This window comes from Orcinus orca, chromosome 2 (assembly GCF_937001465.1).
Source record: "Orcinus orca chromosome 2, mOrcOrc1.1, whole genome shotgun sequence".
Classification (NCBI taxonomy): Eukaryota; Metazoa; Chordata; class Mammalia; order Artiodactyla; family Delphinidae; genus Orcinus; species Orcinus orca.
The window spans coordinates 26708501-26729465 of NC_064560.1; the positions used below are offsets into that span (position 1 = coordinate 26708501).

Genomic DNA, 20965 nt, shown 5'->3' on the forward strand with positions numbered 1-20965 from the left:
ATGGTAAATAATGCATGGGGAAAATTTCAGAATATTACCATCGATAACGTATTTGTATATGTGTGTATCAAAAAGAGGCAGATACACCGCAGTTAATTGAACACAGAAAAATGAATGTAAATGATTGTCTACCAGGCATCAGGATGTTAACTAAGTCACTGGAAAGGAAAGAATCCACCACAGGCTCACGGAGGTAGCAAGTACAGCGGCAGCCGCCACTGCCTCGGCTTCCAGGGAAAGACAGAGGGAATTATTAAATATCCAACGCTTGGTGGAGGGGCCCTGAGGGGTGGGTGGCACTGTTGAAACACTGCTAGCGTCCCTGAGATTCGACGGGGGCTCCCAGTGGGGACAAGACCCTGATCCTGAAGAGAAGACCCCAGGGTTTTTTTGCGGTACGCGGTCCTCACTGTTGTGGCCTCTCCCGTTGCGGAGCACAGGCTCCGGACGCGCAGGCTCAGCGGCCATGGCTCACGGGCCCAGCCGCTCCGCGGCATGTGGGATCTTCCCGGACCAGGGCACAAAGCCGTGTCCCTTGCATCGGCAGGCAGACTCAACCACTGCGCCACCAGGGAAGGCCTGATGTTTCTTTCTGTTGTTGTTTTTGTTGTAATAGTTTCTTTTTTTATGGAAGTATCACTGATTTACAATACGATATTAGTTTCAGGTGTACCACATAGTTATTCAATAGCTTTGTAGTTTATACTCCCTTCAGAGTCGTTATAAAATATTGGCTATATTCCCTGTGTTGCACACTATATCCTTGTAGCTTATTTATATCTGGTAGTTTGTACCCCTTAATCCCCTACCCCTATGTTTACCCCTCCCCTCTTGCCTCTCCCCACTGGTAACCACTGGTGTGTTCTCTATATCTGTGTGTCTATTTCTGTTTTGTTATATTCATTCCTTTATTTTATTTTTTAGATTCCATATATAAGCAATAACATACAGTGTTTGTCTTTCTCTGTCTGAAATTATTTCACTAAGCATAGTACACTCCATGTCCATCCATGTTGTTCCAAATGACAGGATTTCATTTTTCATGGCTGAGTAGTATTCCTATATATATATATATATATATATATATATATATATACACACACACATCGTCTTTATCCATTCATCTATTGATGGACCCTTAGGTTGCTTCCAGATCTTTGCTATTGTCAATAATGCTGCTGTGAACATTGGGGTACATGTATCTTTTCAAATTAGTATTTTTCTTTTCTTTGAATATATACCCCGGAGTGGAATTGCTGGATCATATGGCAACTCCATTTTTGTTTTTTTTAAAGGAACGTCAGTACTATTTTCCACTGCTCTCCATAGTGGCTGCACCAATTTACATTCCCACCAACAGTGTAGGAGGGTTCCCTTTTCCCCACATCCTCACCAACATTTGTTATTTGTGGTCTTTTTGATTTTTGATTTTGTGGTCCATTCTGACAGGTGTAAGGTGATATCTCATTGTGGTTTGATTTGCATTTCCCTGATGATTAGCGACATTGAGCATCTTTTCATGTGCCTGTTGGCCATCTGTGGGTCTTCTTTAGAAAAATGTCTATTCAGGTCTTCTGCCTGTTTTTTGTTTAGGTTGTTTGCTTTTTTGATGTTGAGTAGTATGAGCTGTTTATATATTTTGGATATTAACCCCTTATCAGTCGTATCATTTGAAAATATTTTCTCCCATTCAGTAGGTTGTCTTTTCATTTTGTCGATGGTTTCCTTTGCTGTGAAAATACTTTTAAATTTAATTAGGTTCCATTTGTTTATTTTAGCTTTTGTTTCCTTTGCCTGAGGAGACAGATCCAAAAAAATATTGCTGCAATTTATGTCAGAGTGTTCCACCTATGTTTTCTTCTAGGAGTTTCATGGTTTCCAGGCTTACATTTATGTCTTTAATTCATTTTGAGTTTCTATTTGTGTATGGTGTTAGAGAATGTTCTAATTTCATTCTTTTGCATGTAGCTGTCCAGTTTTCCCAGTACCACTTATTGAAGAGGCTGTCTTGCCTCCTTTGTCATAGATTAATTGACCACAAGTGTGTGTGTTTATTTCTAGGCTTTCTATCCTGTTCCATTGATCTCTGTGTCTGTTTTTGTGCCAGTACCATGCTGTTGTAATGACTGTAGCTTTGTGGGATAGTCTGAAGTCAGGGTGTGAGGCTGGACCACATTGACTCCATTCTGTCAGCTTCATCTCAGGTCCCTAGTCCTACCCCCTCCCCTCTCTGCATGACTGAACTTTGGCCCACTCACAAGGAATGTGCCCAAGCCAGATAATTCCTATCAGCCTTCACGCTGGCCTTCATCTGATATGAAACCTGGAAAAGCGTCTTTGCTGATGCAGATGGTTGGTGGTCATGAGACCCATGTGGGGAGGGAAACCCCCTTCCCATCCGTGCAGAGGTGCTTCTCACTTGGAAGTCAGATTCTATTTTTAGCTTTGGCCCCTTGAAGTCCACTTCTCAGCCGTGCCTGGTGCCTAGGGCAGCTGGGAAAATCTCTGGATCATCCATCCTCAGGTCCTTCCTGCCTGTGTGTAAGTTTCCCACAATAAGCTTCATGATCGCACTTTATGGAATTGCCCACTTTGTTTTTTGGTCTCTAAAGACCTTCTCAGTTCGGTTGGATATTAGTCAATATCTCTGCCTCTCAACACGGGGCACGTGATCTGGGAAAGCCCAGTGCAGCCTATCCTTCAAGTGTTGGCAAAGCAGCAAACTGAGTCCCGCTGTTCCTGCAGAAAAGAACTGCCCCTGCCCAAGGGAAGAAGCAGCGCTGGGTGGCAATCTGGGGAGAAGCCGACAGAAACCCCCAAGAGGCAAAGGATGAAGGAGCCCCTTTCAACCCGTCCCCTTCCACACCCCCTGCAGGCAGACCTCACGGTGCAGCCAGCTGGCCAAGAAGGATGGGGTTCACAGAGCCCAGGCCCACATCACTGAGCAGTGGACAGTGGACAGCTTGAAGCTGAGGGGCACCAGCTGCACACCTGACACAGGTAGATGTCACCTTTCATGCCCATACTCAGGTGCCTTGTTCTGGGCACACAGCAGGATCGCTCCTCCCCTCCTTCGGGATGAATCTTGGGGTCCCGCCTCCCATCCCGCCCCACAGACCTTCTAGGTGGGCCCATGCACCTTCTTCATTGAGACAGAGAACTCCCCTGAAGTTTACCCCCCAGATCCATTGCCCCTCCCTGAATGAGAGGCCCTCCTCTGAGCCACCACAGCAATCTGATCAGTAACTAGCACTGCAGCGTGGAAGCCTCCTGAGCTGTGCTTCTCCCCCCTGGACCGAATCCCCCTAAGGATGGAGCCATGGCTTCTGCTTCTGCAGCCGAGCCCTCGGCACGGGGCGACCGCAAACATCAGTACATGGATCTTTGGTACCAAAGCTGCGTGAGACAAGAGTCGAGAATAAAGAAGGGAACATCAAAGGTGATTATGGGAAAGAGAGGTAAAGAAGTAAAAATGACAGGGACACAAATACCTATGAGGGAAGAAACAACTGAGGGATGGGTCTGGAGGAGTAAGTGTCTGAAAGTACAACAATTACATTTAAAAGGCACGTTCATATCCTCTGCCCAAGAATGTCATGAGGAGTGGGCACCATTACCTTAAATATTAATCTCCCCTGGGAAGAGGGACAAGCACATTTACTAAGACATTTAGAATTGTGCTGGAGAAGCGATTTTTAAAAATTCCACTGGGAGCTATAATTTATTGGCAACGATATCAACTCGACAAAATGTTTCCAGTTCTAATTTCATAGGGCCGGATGAAGTTCTTATTTTTATTCTCTATGTTATGTGTGTGTGTGTGTGTGTGTGTGTGTGTGTGTGTGTGTGTGTGTGTGTGTATTTAACTACCATCTTCTGAACTTTAAAGAGAGCTAAAAATTGGGAAAGAAGTGGTAGATATCCTTGAGAAAATATACATGATTTTAGAAATTTTGGTTCTTACATCACAAATGAAATATTAAAGACCAATAAGGTTAACCAAAAACTAACTTCATTCATAAAATCTGTCTTAAGGAAGAACCTTACTTTATTGACCCATTTATTTCCTTGTGAGTGTTTACTGCAAGTTCATCTGGATTCAGTGTTGGGTTCGGATGGGCAGGACCTGCTGGGAACCCCCTCTCTGTTTGCTTCCCACCTGCTTCCATTCAATATGTATACTTTTATCTGAAAGTTGGAATCAAAATACCTGCTCTGCTTACTTCACAGAGGTTTAGCAAGGAAGGAATGGATGATTACGTCCAAAAAATTAAACGAATCTCCCAGGACACAGACCGATTTTATATGGTGGTAGAAGAAAGACACTAAAACATTTACGTGACAGATAAAATCTAATATATGATTAAATGCTCAAAAGAGCGATACATACAGAAAGTGCCAGAAGGTTTCAGAAAATGAGGGGACGCCAGTATAGATGAGGGGATACAGCTCCCTAATGACTCACTTATTCCCTCGAAATGTATTTTTATTGCTAACTCACATACTTCATGCGACATCTTCACCCTGTTCTCATTTGTTCTGTCCCCAGAGGAACCGCTGAGGCGAAGTCATCCTTCAAGCTCCCTGCCTTTTGGGTTCAGGATCCAGCACTGAACAAGGAAACCGAGTTCTCAGCTGGCATGCCCCACTAGCCTCGGATCTTATCTTGGGAGGGTTTCTGCTCTTTGCCACTCCTAAGATTTCTCAGACTGCTCTGTGCAAACCACTCTGCAGACTCCAGGAAGCCGTTCTGTCACACGCCTTCACGATCACCGCCCCTCATCCTCTGCAAAGCCTTTGAAATCCCCACGCCAATCTCACCGTGTCCATCCTAACTGCCTTGCTTCCAGTGTTAAGCTCTCTGGAAAGAAAACACACACTAACATCACAACCACTTTACTTCACAGGTTTGACAGTTCTTTCCAGTTTTCCTAAGGGTATCACATGATACTCTAAATACTTTTACTTTTTCCCAATGGAATGGCATTCATTGACATGTTTAAGGTGCACTGACCTTCATCAATAACTAAGCCAATTTACCATTTGTGATCCAAGGTGTCCCCTCCAACCTCCTTGTGCTTTTTAAATAACTGAACTTTCCTTGTGCTTTTGATTTAAGATGACCAGCCATTGCCATGATTTAATTCATTGCTATGGAATTAGGATCAATAAAATAAGAAAGAGAGTTTAAAATAATTTTTTTCTCATGAGTATGTTGTCCTGTAATCCCCAAATCCACGGATGGGGGCTGGGTGATGTCCTTGGGGGACATTGAAGGAGATGAGAGTGAAATGGCTACGAGATTCTGAATGTGTCCACAGGCTCGGTTGTGGTTTAAAAGAGGCCTGACGTCAGAGTTCCTGCATCTTCCCTTCCTTTCCAGGGCAGTTTTGCACCCACCTTCCCTCAAGGGCCTGGTCCCGAGGTCCCTCCTCTCCACCACTGGTCCACGCTCCTCTGAGCTGTGATGACACTTGTGTCCTTGCTCCTGACTTCCTCATGAAGGTCTTAGCCTTGACTGAGGCAGGGAACTGCATGCATATCTTCAAATGTGTACACATCTGCTCTTACCAACAGCCGCAGTCCAAGGAGGGCAGGGAGGACACTGCGCATCTTTCCCCCTGAGTCTGAGACTCAACTCTGTGTCCATAGATGCCCCACAAGAACAGAGTGGGGGCTGGCGGTGGGGAAAATGCTACGATGGACAACCAGACAAGAGACAATGCTCACCTGTACCCAGGACTGTGCATTTACTCCTTTATTCTCTGTTAATACACATCTTAGAATTGTTCTGAGCATTAAATGGGTTGATACACGTACATCACTTCACCCGGTACCCAGCCACTCTCAGCAGATGTTAGTGATTCCTAGGACTGTGGGCTGCTTGAAGGCTGACGACACGGACACCAAGAACAATATCCCACCCCAACTGGGAGCTCAGAAAAGACTTTTTCAGTGTAATAGTGTTGACGGGTGGTGAAAATGCCACAAAAACTGTAAATGTTTGATTTTAGAATTAAAGACTGATCAGATTCTATTGAAGCAAATGGCAGGGGACATTCCACTTTGTTTGTAATAAAATTTTGATGCAAATGCACTAGTAGTAATCACAGCGAACTATTGCAGGGCCTCAAGACCAAAGGGAATGTATAACCAGGAATAAAAGAAACAAGGAAATGTTCTGAATGGCAGCTCTTGAAAAGCAAAATTTCTATTTTCGAGGGTATAACACACACACCTGGGTCCTTTTTGGCACTCGCGTTATGGCATCTGGGTCATGCTTTGTTAGAGGTATTTGTTTTGGGGATCAGGGGAGTGGCTGATGTAAGGGAAGAAGCACATTCCTCTGTGGGGTGTCTTCCACAACACCCATCACTTCCGACACCAGGGTGAGTATTACAGGTGAAGCAATTCTGTAACACCAGCTGGGGGCCCTACAATTAACTCATCTCTGACTCCATCTACCTGGAGGTAACGTCTGACCCCATGGGTTATAGGCTCAGGCCCACAAGGCTGCCCTCTATCTCCTGCCACTGCTGACATCAGTCACACATCACCTGCGCTTCTGACCGACCTGACCATCTAGAGATCGGGGGTTCCCATAACACCCTCCTCAGGTTAGATAATGTACTAGAAGGATCACAGAACTCGGGGAAACAGTTCACTCCCTAGATCACCGTTTATTCTAAAAGGTTACAAACTCAAGAACAACCAGATAGAAGAGATGCACAGGGCAAGGTGTTGGGAAAGGGTGCGAGCTTCCACACTCTCTCCAGCCCCCACTCTTCCCAAATCTCCACATGTTCACCAGTCTCAAAGCTCTTGAAACCGCATTCTTCCGGGTTTTTACAGAGCCTTTTTATGGAGGCGGAGCTAGGAAGCTGAGCTGGACACCCCTGATTGTCAATGAACCATGGTCTGAAAATTGCACTACCCTGATCAGGTCAATGCTCCCTACTGATTTATAACTATGGGGTGATAATTCAGGGGTGAAGGGGTTCCACCCTGAAATATGTGGGATTGGCATACTGATTTTTTTGAACTGAGGGTATTTGCAGATGCAAGAAGGGCTCTCTGACCTCCCATGTTCTACCTAAAAGCAGGTCATCAAATTCCCATGAGAAGGGGGCCCTCCCTGGGCCAGGAGGAGCAGGACATTCTTACCGATGCCAGAATGGACCTGTACAAACAACTTACTAAAATAGCCCTAATCTTCCATTTGTCCCCCCCGACCCTACATCTCCTAGTCACTGTCCCACAATTTACCACCCACAACCCAAACTTCTTTTTCCTTTGTCTCTTCAGTCTCCAAAATTTCTCATTCTTTGTTAAAATGGTATATAATTTGTCAGGCCTATCTGCTTCTCTGGGTTTTTATTTCTTATATATGAAGGCCCCCTTGTACACACAGAAAATTAACATTGAATAAAACATGAATGTTCTTCTCCTATCAATCTGTCTTTTTTTGGTTTAATTTTCAGGCCCAGCCACAGAACCTAAGAGGGTGGAGGAAAGCCTTTCCTCCACTATAGTTCCAAGGACAAACTCATCTGACCATCAAACACTGTGATGATGGACACCCACCAGGATTCAGAAATACTTCTGTCATACTGATGTTTCTTTTAAAAGCATCCATCAATGATTGGTCCCTAGAGACCTTTTGTTTCCTGATTGCCATACCTTATGCACTATTTTTTTTTTTTTTTTTTTTTTTTTTGCGGTACGCAGGCCTCTCATTGTTGTGGCCTCTCCCGTTGCGGAGCACAGGCTCTGGACGCTCAGGCTCAGCAGCCATGGCTCACGGGCCCAGCCGCTCCACAGCATGTGGGATCTTCCCGGACCGGGGCATGAACCCATGTCCCCTGCATCGGCAGGCGGACTCTCAACCACTGCGCTACCAGGGAAGCCCCCTTATGCACTTATTTTAATTTGCTTAAGCAGGTGTTATGATTATAAATTGGCTCTTGATTATCCGCAGAGGTGTTATCTTCCAATATTTTCTGAAAATAACCAAGCAGTAGAGATAACTAAATTGTTTATTTTCCTTCATTTTACTCTGCATGTTCTCTTACTTTTCTAGTTCCTACAGCCAACAGGGAAGGGGGGATTTTATAAGCTGAAATTCACGATTACTCCCCCATCCCTTGGAAAAGGGGCAGAATAAACTTGGGAGGCAAGCGAGCTCGAGGGCAGCTTTGCTCGAGGTGAGGGGCATGTGAGCATTGAGGAGGCTCAGAGCAGGATGAATTCCCAGCAGGGGCACGCGGCTTCCCAGCAACTCTGGGTCCAGCTCCATGCTGGGGGTTCACAGCTGTTAGTTTATTGTGCGATGCCTTTCCAGCACCCATCAAAGTCACCTTGCAGCATTGAACGACGTTTGAGGATTCTTTATTCCACTGTCTCCTCAATAGCATAAACACAGAGGTAGTTTGAACAATTCCTAGTGCTAAGGGGGCAGCCTGAGAGCCATCGGCTGGGATTTCATGTCTTCCTCTGGCAAATGCTCAGGGCAGGTAAAGACGGATATCACGACTAGCACCTTTACTGCTGGGGGGCCTGCCTTAGCCCATCTGGGCTGTTATAACAAAATACCACAGACAGGGCAGTTGAACAACAGACATATATTCCTCACAGCTCTAGAGTCTCAAAGTCCAAGATCAAGTCCCCAGCAGATGCAGTGTCTGGTGAGAACCCTCTTCCTGCTTCATAGACAAGGTCTTCTCTCTATGTCCTCACCTGGAGGAAGGGTCAGGGGGCTCTCTGGGGTCTCTTCTATAAGGACACTGATCCCATCATGTGGTCTCCACCCTAGTGAGCTCACAAAGCCTCACCTCCTGACATCATCACATTGGGGGTTAGGATCCAGCATTTGAATTTTGTGGGGACACAACGGCTTATGACAGGCCACGTGACACACAGGGCCTGAAAGGGAGCCCTGGGAAGGCCCCTCATGAGAGAAAGAGACAAGAGGTGTAAAGTCAGCACAGCCAGGGCTCTCAGGAACGGGGGTCCCCCAGACAACCTAGAGAGGAAGCAAGGACGGGGACCACCTGAGAGGCCGGCTGGGGCCTTGGAGGCTCAGCCCTGTCCTTCTAGTCCATCATTCCTGTGACTGGCCTCTTATTTCCAGAAACGTGCTCACCTTTTTCTCTCTCTGGGGTCAGGCTGATCCACTGCAGGGCTGCAAGCGCAGGAGGCCCACAGGCAGGGTGTTCAAACCATGAAAACCCCCCACCTGTAGGGAAATGAGGACAGAGGGAAGGGAGGCCTTGGGGGCCTCATCCTGGCAGCGGGAAGACTGAGGTCACAGCTTCCGCCAGGGCCTGCGGGCACATTCTCAGTGAGGGCATCCCACTGTGACCTGGTCTCCAGGGCATCCCCATGACCCCCGGCTGAGCAATTCTGCCCCATTCTGGTAACCTGTGGAGTTACCCACTCCCTCACAGGATGCCCTGGGCAAAGCCCAGTCCTCCGGGGAATAGAGACGGATTGCTGCCTAACAGAGGGTGATGGAAGAGAAGCTGGGTGGTAGGCTGTGTGTGGGCGATTTCTTTGCTGGCCTGTGTGTGTGTGTGGTGGGGGGGGTGGTTCTGAAGGTTAGAGGAGAGAAGAGGTGGAAGAAAGAGAGAGAGAGAGAGACAGAGAGAGACAGAGACAGACAGAGAGAGACAGCAAGAGAAAAAGCCAGCACCCACCAGGGCGGGCAATGGTACTTTAAAACACACAGATGCCCGAATTTAATTTTAGTTAGTGAAGACGATGAATTTCTCACAGTTTCTGAGATGGAGTCAAGGGCCATCTTACTGGGATGTCAAATAAGAATGACGTCACAGGCTGGGGGATTGATGGTCATTTGGATTATATTAAAATTTATATCATGCACTTATTAGAATGACCAGAACCTGACAATACTGAATGCATTTGGTACATCCCAAGTAACAAGTCATTGAAGACCTACGGCAGAAGGGAGGAGGGGAGGAAGGGGGGATGGGAGGGAGAGGGGGAGGAGGGGGCAGAGGACACCCTACAACCTGCCCCCAAGGACTCAGGGGTATAAGTCAGCCTTGAGTAGCCCCACCCAGAGGGCAGGGTTTGGGCTTCCATGTCTGGCCTCAGGAAAGAGAATTTCAAAGAACTCAGCTCCCTGCCGTACAGCCCCCTGGGGTGGGGGAGGGTGGGGGGACCCCAGGAGAAGAGTCCTGGGCACGGACTGTAAAGACGGCTTGGAGCTGAGACTGGGATTTCATTTTCTGATGATTTCACTGCATTCATTTTTTAAGTTTATCTTGTGGAATTGAACAGATTCTAGAGAATATCAGTGAATCTTTATTTTTAAAGAATTATTATATAATCACCTGATATGTCAAATGTGGGAAATAAAAGGGTGGTTATTTTATCATAATAAGTTTTATTACAACCTTTAATTAGCAATTATTGTAAAAGTTGAACAGCATGTGGATTTGATTTTGCTAATGATTTAAGGAAAGTAGAGATATTAGGTACACAATAGAAGAGTTGAGCTAGAATTTAAATGTATCACGAGAGACCTATACATTGGGATCAAATAAAACAGGAACAGTTACATAAAAATAAACATACAATTCTCTCAGAGACAGCACCAAGAAAATGATTGAAACCATATACCCTGGAGCAGGACCGCCCTTATCTTCATGTCTGCTCCTGGATTCCTACTAACTGGGGGACCTTCATGTAAGAAGGGAGATAATAGTACCTATCCCAGGGCTGTCGTTGTTTATGCTGGGGATTAAATGAGATAGTCAATAAAAAGTGCTTAGAATACACGTGCACATTCAAGAAATGCGTCTCAGCAAATAAGCCATCTCTGCCGTGTAGGTGAAAGAGGCCAGGGTTAGCGTGCTCTTATCAGTGGGGTAACGTTGTAACTACAGTCACATGTGGCAGAGTTATTGTTTATAAGGCAGACCACTTATGATGTCAGACACTGAGATAGGAAGTTTACACCTTACATCTTCTAATACTCACTATAGCTTGAAAATCAGGTACTATTGTCTACTCATTTCTGCCAACAGAGACTCAGAAAAGTTGTCATCCAACAAATGGATAAAATAGAATTTGAAGCTGAATTTAATATCTTTAGATGGAAATTGAAAATTGATTCTTATCCAAGGAGGGAAATCATGAAACCAGGGCATCCTCAAGAAACTCTGGCATAATCATATACACAAACAAACCACAATGAAATTCTGATCACAGTTGCCATGAGAACCCTTTTTGTCAGAAGAACTGTGATGCATAGAACAAGGGTAAAGGGGTGAAGACTTATAATGTCCATGTGAACCTTGGATTTTAATCGTTCTGTAGCTTTCTCTGCAGCTACCAGAAGGTAAATATTGTTAAATAGGAATTTAAATGTTGAAGGGGGTGTTAAAGCAATCTACCTATTCTACTGAAATTCTCAAGTGAATATATTGAAAAAAAGACTCAGTGAGGGGAAACGCGAATAGTCTAAGTCTGGGCACCTGGTTCATATTAATTTCAGTAGCAGGAGAAGAACATCAATTACACACTTACATGGACTTAACATTATGAGTGTGGAACACAGGGAGACCGAGCATGACTTACTTCAGTGGACTCATGTGACCTCAGCACCAGCGCCTCCCGCTCAAGCAGGGGGGCTGCCAGGATACAGAAAACCCTGCTCACGAGATTGGTGCTCAAGGCAGATGACTGCTAATGCACGAGGTATATCCCAAATGAACAAGTCCTGGAAAAATGTCTACATCTGCCATTCGGACGCCAGTGTCAGGGTGTGTGTGAGTGTGTGTGTGTGTGTGTGTGTGTGTGTGTGTGAGTTTTAATCTCCAACACCATTTCAGTATCCTACGATTCAACTCCATTCTGACCCCATCTGCCTGGAGACAGCATCAGATCCCACAGGTCAAGGACTCAGTCCCACAAGGGCTCCATCTCCCCTGCACTTCAGGTGCCAACCCCAAATCCAGGTTGTCACCTGTGCTTCTGACCCACCGGCCATAGATCGGAGGTTCCCAGGACCCTCTCCTTGATTAGATTAATTTGCGAGAGTGACTCACAGAACTCAGGGAGACAGTTTACGTGCTAGATTAACCGTTTATCATAAAAGGATATAACTCAGGAGCAGGTAGAGGGAAGAGATGCTTAGGGCAAGGTGTGGGGAAAGAGTTGGAGCTTCCGCGCTCTCCAGGTGCACCATTCTCCCCAAATCTCCACGTGTTCACCATCCTGGAAGCTCTCCAAACCCTCTCCTCTTGGGGTTTCATGGAGGCATCATTACACAGGCGTGATTGATTAAATCGCTGGCCATAGAGGAGTGAACTCAATCTCCAGCCCCTCTCCCCTCCCTAGATGAAGGTCAGGGGTTGACCTGAAAGTTCCAGCCCTCTAGTCACGTGGTTGGTTCTCCTGGTGACCAGCTTCCCAAAAATCACCTGAGGAACAAAAGACACCTTTGCTACTCCCATCAATTAGGAAATTCCAAAGGTTTTAGGGGCTCTGTGCCAGAAATGGGAGGAGGACCAAATGTATATTTCTTATTATGGATCATAATATCACAGCATTGTCAGTCAAAGGCTTTGAGCCGTGGTGAGAAGAGTACCTGCCCAGTGCCCGCCCAGTACCAGAATGAAAGTGAGGGAGTGCAGGCAGTGGGAAACACAGGCCAGGAAGGTTACCTTCGTGTTAGTGGTGCAGCCGAGTCTCTCCAACCCTCGGTCTCCCGCTGGATGAAGGAGCTTCCCAGAGGGTGAACAAGGTAACATATGCGTGCTCAACACAGCGTCAGAAACACAGTAAGTCCTCAGGATATAGTAAGTATATGGTCATTAAAATATCTGCCACCATATGGCAATTTCCTTATTTTATGTTATCCTATCTTTTCACTGTCCTACTTTTCACACTATGAATCTGATATCTAACCAAAGATAGCAAGTTCCAATGTATATATTTTATAGTTTGGTCCTCTATTTCCACATTGTCTAAAACACCCACAAGCATATAGAAGTGTTCCGTAAGTCCTGGGTGAATTAACAAGATTTTCATGTTAATAGTATTAGCATTTCTTATATATTTTCTTTGTGCTGGGCCCCGTGCTAAGTGTTTTACATGTTCAAACTCATTTAATCTCCACTAACAGTACTCTATGAATGAAATACATTTCTTGATGTGCTGCAAGGATGCTGCTTTTGTTGCCATAGTAACAAAGGTCTGGAAATACAAATCCAATTTTAGAAGGCATAATCACTGTTTTGCTCCTCTTTTCTGTCACAGTTTTAAAATTCCCTTAAAGGTATTCATATGAAGATAGCTGCAGCAGGAGACCTGCCCCAAGGAGATTTTTGTCACTGATGTTACTGTTTCCTACAAATGAAAGAGGATGTTCTAGAATCTAGACCCTCAAAATCCATGTAGGACACCCCTTCATGAACTGAGACACACTGGTCTCAGAGGTTCTTGGAACATGCTCAAGACATATGAAACCAAAGGCAGAAAGTTGGTGTGTATTTAGGGAGCTTGGCTTTAATTCAATTGTTAAATGAAAACATTAGTTTTATCCTGTAATCGACATGATATATCATGGAGCAGTCAGTGTTTGCAGGAGTGTTTAATATAACTTTTGAGCTTGAAGAGGCTGCCATGGACGTGCAGACTTCCATGGTTTCTGCCCAGGATCTCTGAGAGCCCAGAATGGGTCACAGGAATCTCTGGAACTCAGGCAGCCTCCGTGTCTAAAAAGCAATCGTGTCTAAAAATATCCTTAGCGAGAGGTAGGGACAGTCTCACCTGTACCCTTTACAATGTTGCATCTGCTGGAGCTTATAATAAAGCACAGACGGTTGTTCAAGGCAGAATGAAAGCATGAATGCCGTTTTGTAAAAAAACTGCTGAAGACATATATACAAATTTATAGAAATATATATGTATGTGCTACAGATTTCTAGGTTTCAAAAGGTTATTGAAAGTTAAAATACACTACTTTTTTTTTTTTACATTTTTGTTTTGGTAAAATATACATCGTAAAATTTACCATTTTAACGATTTTTAAGTGTTCATTTCAATAGTGTTAAATACATTCACATGTTGTGGAACCATCACCACCATTCATCTCCAGAAATTCCTCATCTCCCCAAAGTGAAACCCCATACCCACAACACACACAGACACACGCAGACACACACACACACACACACACACAGATGGATTCTGAGGCATTGAAGACGTTCTCGTGGAAATGCGTGTCATGTGAAACTTATCAGAATAAGGAAGTGACTTTGACTTTATTAACTTACTGAGGCTTATTATGTGACCACAAGTCAGTAGGTATCAAGCTTGAAATGTGAATAAATACTGCATGACTAGGGGAAAAAAAGAAAAGAAAAGGCAGCTGTGTCTAAAAGAAGACAGAAAAGGAAGTGGGTAGAGCTGCTTAAGATAACAGCTTCCAACATGAATGTGGTCCAGGCTTGGGGTTCATGTGTTAATCTTGGGCTCAAAATGAGTTACGTGGAGTAACTGTTATCATTACTGTTATTATTCTATGTTCTAGTCTTCTCATATCTCACTTGCCTCCACAGGCTGATCTTGTCACTTTGTGGACGATGCTTTAAGTGGAGAGAAGATGGAAACACCCCAACAGTGGGTCTGTATCATGGCAGCCGTGACCACAGATGGACACCACCCAGATGGGGGTCCAGCATTGATCCAGTATTTGTCAAAGGCAGCAGTGTGGAGAACTGGGTCTAAAAAATCATAGAACTAAATTCAGTATATATTTGTGAAGGAGAATAACTTTGATTCTAGGACTAGCTTTTCTAATTCTTTTTTCTCTCCCAAGTAGATGGACTTTTGCCTTGTCAGAGCCTTTTCATTCATTACAGATTCATTGCTCTATCTCCTCTGGAGGATAGTCTGCCAGAGTTAGAAAGAAGTAACTTGTGTTACCAAGTATTGCTATTTTAATAAGATTATGGCCAGGAGAATATTAAAGCTAAGCTAAGAACAAGAAAAAATTGATTTAACATTTGCAACATAATTTTTTTAGTTTGCAAAATCTATTGTTGTATTCCTTATTTGGACAAGTAAACGTTTTGAATAATGTGTGTTTGTTACCCTATGCTCCTAATAAAAGCCTTATATTCTGGCATACATTTATGTGTAAAGGCCCAATACAAAGCAAAGATCTATAGAACTGTTTCATCTTTGGTGTACAAGTTCCCTAGTACAGTACCTCATTTACAAAAATGGTCCAAAAACATTGCCAAATGAAATAATCAGAAAATAACGGTTTTGGTCCAGTTAAACTAAATTCTGCAAAGGATTTTTAAAATCCCATCAATGTAGCATTCTCTAAATTTAAAGCATGATTTACACTGTTTATATTACTTAAGTAGTAAAACAAGAAACAAGAAGTTGAACTGAGCTGACTCATCAAATTAAGTTCTTTGTTTTTAATAAAAACGTATGAAAGACAAAAGAGTGGACATCTATAGGTTTACTAGCACCAAATAACTGCTTGCTAATATTTGGGGCATATTTCTTTTTAGTCTTTTTTATACATATTCTACATTGTAATTAAAATACTGTGCTTTTTTACCTACATGAGCACTTTTCACATTGTTTGAGACTTCATGTTTTAATGGAACTTTGCTATTTTATTGTCTAGATGTGTCAAGCTGTAATCATTCATTTTTATATAGTTGACAATTTAGATCATTCCCTTTATTTTTATTACTATTATAAATACAGCGTGATAAAGATTTTGGTATACATCTAATTTTTCTACATGGGTTGAGAGTATTATCTTAGAAAGATTCCCCAACATAAGAATTCCGAATCAAAGGCTATGAAGATTTAAGATTCTTGTCAATTTGCTTTCTCAAGTAAATAAGGCTCCCACCAGCAATATATCTGAGCACTCATTTTCAAATTGTAAAGTTTAAAGGTTAAAAAAGTACCATTACTTTTTAATATGAGTCTTTTGAGCAATCATTATGGTTAATTTGATGTGTCAACTTGACTGGGCCACAGGGTGCCTGGATATTAGGTCAGGCATGATTCCACGTGTTTCTGTGAGGGTGTTTTTGGATAATTTTAATATGTGAATCAGTAGACAGAGCCAAGCAGATTGCCCTTCCTAATGTGGGTGGGCCTCATCTGATCAGTTGAACAGAACAAAAAGCTGACCCTCCTCTGAGTGAGAGGGAATTCCTCCTGCCTGACAGCCTTTGAACTGGGACATTGGCTGCTTCCTGCCTTCAGACTTGAACTGAAACCTCAACTCTCCTTGGGTCTGGAGCCTGAGGGCCTTTGAACAGGAACTACACCATCAGCCCTCCTGGGTCAGCAGCTTAGAGACTCACCCTGTAGATCGTAGGATTTGCCAGCCTCCATAATCACATGAACTGATTCCTTATAATAAATCTATCAATGATCTATCTGTCTATATGCCTGTTTATCTAATATAAATATGCAAACACACACACACACACACACACACACACAAACACACACACATCCACACACCTTGGTTCTGTTTCTCTGGAGAACCCTAAGTCAACAACTCTGAACAGTTTCTGCATGTTGGCTGACTAGTTGTATTTCCTTGCTTTTGAATGATCTGCTCATGTCCTGTGGCTGTGTCTATATCAGAGCATTCTTATCGATGGCTATGAACTAAATTCTACACATTTTTATAGTGTTTGTAAGTAACCCTTTAACTGTTCTCACCAACCCACCTCACTAAAATCCCATAAGTAAAACTTAAAGAAATACTGATTCAGAAAAAAAAAATGTATAACTGGGGTATATAGAAAGTGATTCTTCTTCCTCTGGGTCAAAAAAGAAAAAGTTTTTAAAAAGGAAAGAAAAAGGGAAAGCAGGCTCTGTGGTTCATCCCCCATGAATTAGAGGCTCTTTCGGATTTGCTTCATGGCCAGATCCCAGAGACGGGACACAGGTTCCCTAGCAACGCATTAGACTTCCAACATCAGAGAGTGCTTTGATAGAAACCTGGTTAGTTTTTATTTGTATTAGAGAGATTTTGTCCCTAAAAATACTAACTCGAAAGCCATTGTCAAGAGGAGCAAATGTATTAATATCAGAATCTCAGACAGCTAGAACAGATCATTAAGGTAAATATATAAAGAAAAAGAACAGATATTTCCTTTTCTAAATCATCTGAAGGAGGTCAGCTGGTGGCACTAGAAGAGAGGCTGGTTCAGGGCAGGAGGCCCACCCCAAGCTCCTATCCAGGTGGACCTCCAGCCTGCTGACCATCCACCTCTTGCAACATCAGTTCCTCCCAACTCCAGGTTCTGGGACATAGAGACAACAACATGTTGCAGTAGCTGTTTTTCAGTCACCACTGTTCCCTGCTTAGCACTTTCCTGTCCATCACTGGTCAGTTCATGGACAAGTTGACAAGAGGCTTCTGCCAGCCGTTGACTCTTCTCTAAACCTTGGAAGCTGAGGGAGAAGTAAACCAACTCTGCAACCAGGCAAGAACAGTTTCTAACTGCTGTGGTTCTTGAGGATTAATTTAGCTGCTTCTGGTTTCCTAGGCAGAATTTCCTTGAAACACTAAACTGACCTCCATGTGTACATCCATCAGTTCCTGGCCCCCCTCCTGTTGTTCTCTGGTGCTGACCACAAGGCTTGCGTGTCAGAGATGCACTCAATCCAGGACCCCTGCAGCCAGAGCACTTCCCCAGGGTCTCTCCCTGCCGTTAACTAGATTAGAAAAGGACATCACCCCCATACAGAAGGCTCGAAATCCACCATCCAAACTAAACATCTCAGCATAATCGGCTGCCTAATGTTCACTTAAACAGAAATAAAAAACTGGAATTAGGAAAGCCGAAAGGAAATGGAATTCTAAAACCCACCTGGCCCACAACTAGCTACAGTAGGTTCATCTTTTGTTCTTTTTTCTTGAGACTAAAATTCAAACTATTATTATTTCCCCACACTTAATGGTTTCAGTTTAATCAATGGTTGTAAATATTTTAACAGACAGAAAAGAGGTTTCTTCCTAATAGGAACTCATTCAAAATATAGGATAGTAATTAAAGAAAACCAGTGTTTATAGCCTTATAATCTCCCTATTAAAATGAGCTTTGTACAGAAAAAAATGTGTATCGTAAATGGTGACTATGGTCTGGGGACAGGAGTCTCCATTTTAAGCTAAATATAAATAATTCATATGTTTCCCATAATAGCACAAGCTATCCTGGATGTTTGATATAAATTCATAGCACAAAGAAAATGATAATATTACCCAAAGACAGTCATTAAAATATTTCTAGTTTCCATTTTCTACCACAAAAATGCTGGTAATTATTTAGAGCAAGAGTTTTGGGGTTTTTTTGTTTTGTGTTTTTTTTCTGAGATGACTTTAACAAAACCACTTCCTTGAAAGATGCATGATGAAGGGCAGGCCACTGCTCATTGCAAAACACATCTATGTAAAATTGCTAAAGAATCTATCCTCACTTTTCATTTCTTTTTGAAAGTACATCTTGTGCTATGATGGTCACTGGAAAGTACTTGCAAATTTTCAGGAGGACATTTTGTGTGGAACATTACTTTAGGTAGAACATTGTTTTCGGTAGAAAAAAATTACAATTAAAGCCTAATAAAAAGGCCTCAAATATCTTCTTATTACATGGTACAGACATCTGTACAATGTCTGCTTCCAAAAAAAGATTTGGGGTTGGCTTAGCAAACATAGATAGAATGCAAGCAAAGACAATTAACAGAAGACTCAAAGGATTGGGTCAAGCAGCTGATTTTCCTGACTTCTTCAGGAAAACTAATTCTAAAGCTTATAACCTCTCTGAGCCACACCTGCCTGATAATGGCAGGTTATATAGTAGGAAGAAGCTGGGGTGGGACCACGAGCCTCAGGAAACTCCATACATTTGCCATGGGCTTTAAACACCCATCAGCAAAAGCCTAAGAATTATGGGCAGACAAGAGGAGAAGAAAATGTCCCAGACAAACAAGTCAGTAGAACAGAGATGTGGATTTATCCTGTGCTGTGTGCAGTTTCATCCTCTTTTGTGTATTTGATCCCACTATTCACAACCATCACCCTCCATGACCACGTGGGAAGATTTGGTAGAATCAACAGGAAATGGTAATCAACCAGACATGGAGAATAAAGGGAAGTGAGGAATTAAGAATAGTTGTAAGTCTGGAGTTTAACACTAGAGCAATGGTGGGGCTGTTCACTGGGGGAGAGAGCACTAGAGGAGTGCTGCTTTTCTGTTTATTTACTTACTTATTTGCTTGAATGTTTCTCTTTTGCCCAAACTAAACTTGCACAGTATCTTAACCCAGCAAATATTTCAAGTATGTGGCAGATTCGGGAGTCTGGAGCTCATGAGAGAAGTCTTAACTAAAAAAAACAACAATTTCCTTGCAGAATGATGCTTTTCAGAGCCATACATCTGAATGAGGATGAAGAAAAGGGGATCAAGAATCTATCTTCCTGACATTTGGCGTTTGAGAAGATAAGGCAGAGCCAGCAAAATAGACTAAGAAGAAGTAGCCAATAAAGTAGTAGAAAAATTAGGAAATAAAAATGGAAATATATGGTCAACTGTGTCAAATGCTCCTGAAAGTTTAAATAAAATAAGTCCAGAGAAGTGAACATTGGATTTAGCAACATGGAGAACATTGTTGGCCTAGGGAGAGCACTTTCCTGTGGAGTCATAGGAAGAGAAACCCCCAGCAAGCCTAAGTGCTAAATGTAATATGTGGAAAAGAAGATGAAGGCATGATATCTCTATCTATCCATCATCCATCCATCATTCTGTTTGTCCATCCATCCATCCATCCACCCATCCATCCATCTAACTATCCATCTACTCATCCATCCAACCATCCATCCATCAGTCTACTCATCCATGTTTCAGGAGAAAGTACTGGCTTAGAGAGACAGTGATGTCTAGTCTCCTATTAGGCAAAGGTTGTTTGAAGTAATGGTTTCATGCCCAAGTTGATATGTCTGATAAGGAGTAAAAACTCAAGAAAGAGATTAGGCTGGATATAATGATATAGGAGATGGTCAAGTCCATGAGAGTAGGTGGAACCACTGAGGGAAAGACTTGGAAGAGAGGAGAGGTTCGTGGGGGAAGCCAAGTGGTCATATATAGATGCAGAGTAATGAAAGAAGCCAAAGGGTAAAGATAAGCTTTCATCAGAGATCTAATTCAGGGACCAGGCTGAAAAACTGTCAGAGTACATTTCAGAGGTTATTTCAGCAAATGCAAGTCAAGCTGCAGTAGGCAAGAAGTGAAAGTATCCCCCCCATTGTGACTTGTTACTGAGTAAGAATCATCACAGGAATCATCCGGGTCACACCCCGAGCCCTTCCACAAGCCACGCGCACCAAACGTGGTCGTCCTCTCTGTCTGAGACTGAGCAGGTGGGGTGGAGAGAGCTTCTGAGACCTCCAGCAGCATGACAGCCCCTCAGGAGGGCTGACCTGCCTTCCTTCTGATAAATGAGAAGCTATTCTCCTGAAAGATCATCAAAGCATGAGACGAAAAACACCTGGAGGGTTACATCAGGTGTCTCCATGGTTTTCCTCTAAGAAAGGCTGTGAAGCTTGGAAGAGGTACTAAAGCGAAGAAAAATGGGGTGTGAGAATTGGGGGAAATAAAATATCTTGGAATATGCTTTAAGTAATTCAAAAGTGTCCATGAATACTTTTTACTCTTCATGCAAGTTCTTCTTTTGTGTGGGTTGGAAAAGAAAAATTGATTGGATTCCATGCAGTGAACAATCATCTAGTTACCTTATCCACATGGAACCTTTCTGTGGGCTCTGGAACCCAAGATCCATCCAACGTGTTCTGGTAAGAGCTCCCAGGATGACAGCTGATGCTTCGAGGGAAACAAGTGGCTGGCTGGCTGGTCTACTGAACGAGTCCATAGCAGGAGAC

General features: G+C 43.3%; 1 long non-coding RNA gene across 1 annotated transcript; it reads left to right on the forward strand.

The window, feature by feature from the left end:
• Positions 1 to 11338: 11338 nt before the first annotated feature.
• LOC125963378 (uncharacterized) lies at positions 11339 to 19487 on the forward strand. Its single transcript, XR_007475262.1, has 3 exons — positions 11339 to 11365; positions 14592 to 14656; positions 19442 to 19487. It is a non-coding gene; the product is annotated as an uncharacterized LOC125963378 (long non-coding RNA).
• The last annotated feature ends 1478 nt before the right edge of the window (positions 19488 to 20965 follow it).